The 9,085-nt window shown below is 41.4% G+C and overlaps 1 protein-coding gene across 1 annotated transcript in view; it reads right to left on the bottom strand.

The window, feature by feature from the left end:
- Positions 1-9,085, bottom strand: part of LOC100747772 (semaphorin-2A) — a 564,473-nt gene that overhangs the window by 492,292 nt on the left and 63,096 nt on the right. The gene's annotated exons all lie outside the window — the stretch shown is intronic.

Below are 9,085 nucleotides of genomic sequence, written 5' to 3'. Positions count from 1 at the left end.
GGGGGAAAGTTCATCGAATAAATTATTATCGGCTCGGCGAGACGCGTACCTGTGTACCTATCTGGTAAGCGTTGAGAAGATTACGCTGGTACGCCGTCGTTGAGCTAATAATGCAACGACGCCGGCCGATGCCTCGTCGCGCCAACCCTTTCATTGTTATTATCTTAATACGATAGTGTAAGGTCTAGTACCGTCTGACCTGCTCTCAGTTTAACGAGATTAGCATAATACCGCGAAGCCCTTCTCAGAAGTCTGGCTCTCCAGCCACCCCCGCGTTCACCCCTTCCGCGCCAGCAATCACCCACCCGCAACCAATTCCACCGTGAACTTGCCACGTTCACAACTGACAAGGACTCACCTCAACGGGCTTGCAACGCTTTACCTGAAGTTGCGAACAACGCGGATAGACGGCTAGGTGGTCGGGCTTCGTTCAACGGGAGATATTCGCGCCGGAAGACCGACGTGGACAGAGGAAGACGTCAACTGACATTAAACACTGCCGTGTTTTTATCCGGCTGAGAAATTCAGTTATTTAATTGCTGTTGTTGAGAATTGTGGATCTTAATTGCTGAAATAAAAGTAAAGGAATACTAAGGTTACGCTTAGAATTCATATTAATATAGTTTTAGATTTATTTAATAAACGATTTCTAGGATCTGTCGATATACATTTGCACGCGTCTCAGCACCCTCTTTATCTCATCATCTTCCTTACCACACTACCAACGGAACAGTTACATTCATCTGTTTTTCGAGACGCCGCGCACACACATACTTCCACACACTCATATTCACATACGCGTGTCACTACTATAAGGCCAATCTAGTCTAGCACACAAAATTATACATATCTCAATAGCAGTACTTCGCTGTCGCTGCTAAGTCTCGTTCTCATAGTCAGCATGTAAGTAGAAGAGTATGCATGGAAGTTAGGAGATATTTATTGCAAATTTACGTTTCATAAGAAGCGTACATTTATTTAAGTAATCTATTATGCGTTACATCGATGAGTCTCTATACGTGACGTCATTCAGTAGCTATACCGATCAACTACATAAATTTAGGTTGTGATATTCGTACGAAGTGCGTATTCGGTGAAATTGGACGGATTCATCGAATATACGGTATCAGAAACGAGTTCCATCGTTATTCGGAAGCCGAATTTGCGACCCAATTCGGTTGACCCTCGTCACGTATTGTCTTAATTCCCTCTGACCTATTCTAATCCTTTCTGACCCGGTTGGATCATAGCAATCCACTAATCTCGCTGTTAGCCAGACGAAAAACGTGACGCTATGTAACGTGCGTCTCGTAGAAATTGAACTATACCGTAGACATCGAAGGGACACGAAGAAGAAGGTTAAGAAATAATCATCGAAAGCGCTTATCATTACGAGGGTTGTCTGGAATTCCATTAATTTAGATAGGTAGAGGCTGATAGCGTCCGCGATGTGACGCGTTTGAAATCGCTACAGCGACGACACGATGGTCTCTAGACAAGCGTATTTAAGCGGATACGTGCAAATAATGCATGCAACAGAACGCGAGACAGGTATTCTCTGCGGTGTAGGCATGAAATATATTCTCGGAGTGGCAGACCATTCCATTGTCTAAATTATTCATGGCTTGCGGGACACTTTGCTAAAATTAGCATGCCGGTCATAATGTTAATGAATTTTTCAAAACAGAAGGGAAAGGACCAAGAGCTGACATTCGAGGCGCGTAGGCGCTCGTACACCAGCGTAAATACGCACGTACCGCGTAATTATAACCGCACGTCGCTCGGAGATGCAAACTTTGCGGGATTTTTAAGATTACGTTTAACTTTTCATTAAAGGTACGATGCTTCCGTATTAGCGATTTAATAATTAATCCCCGTACCAGACTAGCTCGCTATGGGGATAAAATGAATCTCGCTGTATATTTTATGGCAATAATCAGCAACGCAATCGCTGCTGCTGATTAAAAGGTATAAAATGGTACATACGCGCCTGGATATTGCCCTTAGTGAAAGTTACGAGGACGTTGATGAAACGTGGATTACTAAGAATTACAATTTAACTTGGAAAATAGAAAAAGGAAGTTAGTAAAAAGGTTCCAAAAAGTGTAAGTTTGTTTCTAATTAATTGTCCTTTCAGAGGTTTATTGTTTGACATGGTAAATTCTGTCTTTCCTGTGTCATTATATGATAATTAATTACCCAGATAGTTTGGAATACTGTCCACCGTAACATGATCAATTAAGTATTAAATAATATACGTACTCATAGAGTCCTTTAAATAAAGTTGGTTAAAAGCATTAAATATATAGCGTGGCTTTATAGAGCGAGTCTCATAAAATCTTCATTCTTTGAACCCTTCTGACCCAGCTTTAAGAACTTCTTAACCAGTAATAACTCAAAATAAAGTAGGATAACGTGGACAACTTCAATGAACTTTTCACTCTTCACTTTAAAATACTCGTAAAATAACAACCCCGCTTTGTAATATTCACTCACGTGAAAATCAATGAAAATTCTTCGCTAAAATCGAGTGAAAATGTCCAAGCAGTTCTTCGTATACCTGCAACACGATCATTCAACATTCATAACAAAAACACATAATTCGCAATTACCTATAAAACATCCTTATAAATTCTATGATCCAATTAACAGCTTTGGAACCTTTAACACAAAGCGGCGGCCGCACAATTAGAACACGGCTACGGATTAACGAAAAGGATGCAACGGACCATTCATCAGCGGCGCGTTGAACGGGATTTCTGGGATAACACGTGGAAGCTTGGAAATAAAGGGCCCAGGGTGAAATTTTCATCGTCGACTTAGGAGGTACCGGCGGCTTACGGCTACGTGCTACGTCGTGAAACTTTTAGCGGCCGCGAACAACTTCGCCACGGTATTATCTTTCCCGCGCTAAAAACCTGTTCTTACGCCCGCTGTAATCTAACGTAATAATTGATCGCCGCCGAGGATAATCGCCAAGGGTGAGCGGAACAAAAGCGACGCAGATTCTGCTGCCTCGGTAGGTAGCTAAAAACTATGTAACACGGGTGAATCTCGTTCGTCGGGGAAAATGAGACGGCAATTTATTCCGAAGCATCCTAGTCATTAACCTTGAGCACGGCCGACTGTGCTCCAAGTAATTCAGCGTTGACGATATTAATAATTTATCAGCGATGTGCCTGTAACTTGGTTATTCTATACAAGCTACTGCTTCGACATGTATGTATAACGGATTAACGGTTCTTCTTTTGCAATAAATGTATTATGTATCACTTTTTCGTTAGTTTCAATTATGTCTTCTTGTGGTATTTTTATGTTCAACATTGGTGAACTACATATATCAGTGTACTAGCGAGGGAAAGGATTTTTATGAACTGATAAAAATAACTGATGATTAACGAAATTTTTATATCTTTCATTTAGTTAATAATTTATGTCTCCAATTGGATAATTTAGTTCATAAATCTCCTCTTTGTATTTCAACTACGATTTATAGACGATACTTACGCAGCTAAGTATTTTGTCAAATGAAATCTAATCAAACTTTGATATTGAACGAAAGTTACAAAAATTATTTTATATAGGACAAACGTTAAAATATAAGCAATTTTTTGAAACCATGATAATAACCAAAGTAACAGTATTACAATTTTTCACGTTCAAAGTCCACCGTTGCTATACGTGTAACCTACGATTCGTAAAGACTAACCCTAACCAACTGATAAGAAGTCTTTTCAAGGACAGCCAGCGACGAATGTCTTATCATAGCGAACACAGCATACATATCTGCCAAGGTTCAGAACACAATGCACGTCAAAGTTGCAACATCTTAATTATGCATGCACCGTTTTCCAAAATGTAGCCAGACTTGCGTTCGTAACAGAAGGAAAAGGGAGTCTCGAAAGTTTCGGTCCTGTTACTTGTAATGTATGTAAACTGCCGCGCACTTTGTTAACTTAATCGTGGCACGACGAGAACTTCCAACGATTTAACCCACTATTAGTCTGTTTATGAGAACCAGCGGTGTGATGCATTCTAACGACTCCTTTCGGAGTAAATGTTTTACTTCATTTTCTTTTCCTTTTTTATCTTTCACTTTTTTTGAGAGCAAGGGGTGCTTGTAGTCTAGAGGCATCGTTCCTAGTTTCTTCTCTTTCCGTGATTACGAACAGAATGCGCGCAATAGCTCGAGGAGGAAAGGAATAATAAATGCAGACAGATGAAAGGACCAGGCAAAAAAAGGAGAAACACGTTAATTACTGTTCATTCGTAATGCGCTCTAGCGCGCGTACATTTGTGATTCGAGTAATACGAGCTCTCTTCGGACCAGGGAATTCTCGCTACGAATTTTTCTTCTTCCCCGGTTCGCAGTCGACACTCAGCCAGTCCGCGCGAATTAGTATCCAGTAATGTGTTTTCCTCTTATTATTTTTCCTTCGAATCGTAGTAATTCTGCCAATTAACCGTACCCTCCCGCGCTCGCAACTTCTGAGATTCAACAGAGAGAGTGTGAGAGAAAGAGAGAGACAGACAGACAGAGACAGAGAAGGAAAGCGAGAATGTTTTGCAGCTGAGAACCGGAAGGGAGGCCGATTTTATTCGTTTCTTTTTGCAGAAACTATTAAGGACGCCGTACCAATCTAAATCGTCCCTCATTTTCAACGAGATTAAATTTCCGGGGTTAATCGTCCCGACGGACTCTTAATTCGTCGCCTTGATTCGTCGTTCGTCCGAGAACGCATTTCTCGCTTCGCTAAGAAACCGTCTTTCCTATCTCTTTCTGATAGCGAGCGCCAACTACGACGTAAATAATTCTATAAGTCTAAGGACAAACCTGCCACCGGGATCGTTTAGCAGGGATTTAAGCAATGAAACAGAAGGATAGTAAATCACTATCTTCGAAGGATTGGCTCGCTTCGTTAGCAGCCTTTCCTAGACACTCATTATTTGGATCAAGAAATCTCGGTACTTTTCTTTCTCCGTCCTGAAAAATCTTAGTCAAGCGACGAAGCCACGGGAATAAATCGTGAAGAGAATCGATTAAAAATTAATGATCCGATTGAACAGTTCAGAATCGTTAACGAAATACAGCACGAAAGATCGATAAGAGTACGTTTTTCTATACGTTTCTATCCTATTCCAAATGTATTACTTTTGAAGTGGGAAAAAAGAATTCGAATAGTCGATTTAAATCCAACTGACTATTTCATTTCTTTTTTCCATCGCCCTTTTAGAAAAAAATTTGATCCAAATGTCGTCGAATAATATGTTTCCTCCCAATCTTCGAACGTTCCTCACTTTCATTCGCGCACAATACTCGCAGATAGATTTGCGAACACTCTCGAGCCCCGTGGAAATTTACTGATTTTCCAGCGGTCGAAAATCTTTTGAGCCCTGTTCGATATCCCATTTTCCTCGCGCCCTCTCTCGAGCTCGCAAATTTAACGCATCATTTCACGTACGACTGCTGTGAATAAAGATTGGTGGGGAAGAAATTTCCCTTCCTTTGACAGTGACAGTCGATTTAAGGATTTGCCTGGACGACGTAGACGCCGCGCCTCCACGGGACAAGGGGAGAAACTTATCGAAGAAGAAACAGATACTCTCGAGAGGACGCCGAGAAAGAGACTGTGAGCCGAACGGTTTCCTCCTTCTCGCTATCAAAGTTAGAAAGAGAAGAGGATACACTTGATTTCAAGTGCCATTCAGGACTAACAAAAGCCGCTTCACGTACAGTTTTCCCAAACGAGTGGCCTAAGGTCACTTCAGCTGTCCACTGTCCTCCGAGTATCTAATAGCAAACGATTTTCGTGATTGCTTCGATATTTACATTGGAATATGAAACTTGTAATATCATCAAATATCCGAAAGCTTGGATACAAAGAAATACATAGGAAATATAAATTTGTGAATTACATCTACGAATTAGAAATATATAATAGATCACATTCATCTATTTCGAAAGGGAAGGTAACAAATGTCGAAATTGCAAAATAATATGATATGGCAATTTGTCGATGATCAAAATTAATTAATTCGTAATGGGAAATTGAGTAATTACCGATTGATTGTAATTATATAACTCTAAACATTGTATTATTTATTCACGATCGTTATATTATTGTATTGAATTAAGATTAATTTTTCAACGAAGGAGATGAAAGTAAATCTTTTGGATTAAATACAAGAGTAACAGACACGGACAACGATAATGCGATTTACTTTTGAAGAAATAGAAAACTATAGACAATTCATTAATCCTACAAATCCCTGTGGGTCTATGAACACCAGAAACAAACTCTTGCACTTTATCTACAAAGTTCTCCAAAGTTTCTGTCTAGAACAAACTGTTCTCTTGAATTTCCCTGGACATTAGCGTGTAAATGTATGTATAAAACATCCTGTTTTTGCGACCATAGTCATCGTAAGGCCGGAGCTCGCGCGTCAACTAGAAAATCGTCCCTTTTCAACGACCAGTCTTCGTGAAAAATGTAGAACCGTTGCTTCGATAGAATAAATGAGAAGGAAGTTACGGTACGCTCGAAGCCGCTCGATACTTTACGTCTGCATTACGACGCTTCTGGCGCGGAAACGGCAGAGCGTTGAGCAAGTGGCGCGACACCAACTACTACTTTCTGTTCATCAATTATTTATCCCGAACGGCTACGACTGCCACGAAGAAGTCTATGAATGCCCACGTAGAATATGACACATTCGAGCGGCGATCGTCTCACCGAAACTTCGAAGTATCCCATTCCGTCAGAACACGAAAACAACCCTCTGTGAGCAACCACCGTTAACCCATTTTCCTATCTCTCCGATATTCTGTTTTCTTATTCTGTAACAGCTGCCAAATCTTCGGATGCAACGCGAATTTTCCTCGTATCTTCCCGAAACGCGTCGGAATTATGCAGCAAAGAGCGTTTTATCGCGGCATGTATATTTATTAACGTTCGCCGTTTAATCCTGAGTGGTTTTTCGTATCGTGGAATGTAGCATTCAAGACAGACGCGTCGAAATAAAAAACGATTTTATCTCATAGAGTTTGATATAGGAGATAGGGGTTATATCGATATAACTACATCGTAAATGTTCGTGTGATTTCAACATCAAATAAAGTAAAATAAATTTCTTCGTCTTTAACTGCATCATATTTCACACTATGTAAATTATCCTGACTTGTCTTATGAAGATCAAAGGCGATCAAGATCTAAACGATAAGCTGTTTTATCGTTCGATACATCGATTTCCTATAGAACAACCTGTAATTCAAATAATAAAAAATTCAACGCATTCTTATTATCGGATTATGCACCAATAAAATAATTTAAACTACGAATAAACGTTATCACGTGGAAAGAAAATTGCTCCATGGATATTACATCGACCAAACAATTAAGCACTAATCAAGTTCACGCTCTTTACGAATCTCTCCTCTCTGCCCTGTCGTCTTTCTTTAAAAGAGAAGACGACAAGAAACAATACATTGCCCAACCACTTTGGAAGACGAATGTGTGAACGTTTACCAAATTCCCCCGTCCAACGATCCGCCCTAAAACGATCGTTCCCTTCGTAAGGTAGACGACGCACACCCCCGTGATTTCCGGGAACGAAAGTGAAAATCGATCGTCGACCGCCACGCGTCTGCGTGTTCATTGGCCCACTTTCCTCTTTCCTGCCTCCTTTTTTTCCTTTTCTTTTTCATCGTTTTCGTCCAAGTGTTTTTCCAAGCCCTCGTTGGAACGAGCCGGTTGACGTATCACGTGCCCCGGATAATCGACAAGGTGGCACTCCAGGCGAAAAGTTGAAGAGGTCCTACTACTTGAAATCGCCCTATTCCCCTTCTGGATCGGTCGGCTCGAAACCAACAAGCGGGTCCGCTTGGTTTTTCGTCGAATGCGAGAGAGCCTCGAGGTCTCTGAGAGAACATCGACAACGAGAGACAAGCAAACGAGATTTAGTCTCCCGTCGCGCGGTGGACCTCTTTTATAATGAAGACCGATGACAACCGGGGCTTGGCCCGGAATCGAGTGAAATGCCGGGGGTGGGTAGAGTGTGTCGGCGTAAGTCGTCGGTTGGGATACGCTCAGGCTACTAGGCGAGGCCATTCATCCTGATTAGATGCGGTCTCCCACGGGGACAGGCCGGGAATCTCTCGGCGAACGTGCGCGAGTTATTTGCAGACTGCTGGAAAAAAAGAACGAAAATCCCCATCCAACCTTGTCTCCCTCTCTGGCTTCACTCTTTCTCTCCCTCTCTCCCTCTCTTTGCTGATACGTCGTGGCACAAAGGGGGCGTCCAGTTTTTCGGCGGCGATCAAACAAAATGGACAAGGTAATATTCGCCGGATTGTGCGTGTACTATGCTTTCATTTTTCCTTGTTTTTTGTGTTTTACGCTTACGATTGTCAGTGCTACGGGAACATCAGCGTAGGTTTATTTGGTAGATGGTCAGGCGGGGTGGATACCATTTAGGAGTCTGGACCAATTTAGCCGCAGAACATAACCGTTGCTTGTTTGGAGTACGTACGCTGGGGGACATCGTAATTGTTGTAAGTGTTTTGAATGCATAGAATATACAATTGGATGAATAATGTGTTGGAGATCTTGAAACGACTTTGTGCCAGCTACACACGCTCGGATATGAATCGCGCATTTGAATCACTGTGACCGTGTATCATTCAATTCTATTGTACAGTTTGAAATACCGTATATTTTTGGCCAAACATTTCGTCTCTGTTATTTTATAAATATTGAGCATTCAAATGAATTTATTTTAACTACTTCGTGTATTAACAAAAAATACCACTCATGTCGTAGGAATCGATATTTGCGGTAGAAACATTTGTCACTGCCGCTAACATTACCCGTATGAAGCTTTCGTCTATTTTGCAAACGTTACGTTTCAAACACGCCGCACGTATTTTATTTCCCTGGAGGTATCGTCCAAATTATCGTTCCAAAGCCCCCAACAATCGGCGCGTATCAATTTTCGATTCGTTTAAGCGACGCGCGAATATTTAACAAAGCTGGAGCGTTACGTCGTTATTAAATATCGTTACAGCGCGGCACGCCGTCAGGCGGCG

This window comes from Bombus impatiens, unplaced genomic scaffold (assembly GCF_000188095.3).
Source record: "Bombus impatiens unplaced genomic scaffold, BIMP_2.2 scf_0418, whole genome shotgun sequence".
Classification (NCBI taxonomy): domain Eukaryota; kingdom Metazoa; phylum Arthropoda; class Insecta; order Hymenoptera; family Apidae; genus Bombus; species Bombus impatiens.
The sequence above is the reverse complement of the archived record's forward strand: the minus strand, read 5'-3'. Positions and strand labels throughout refer to the sequence as shown.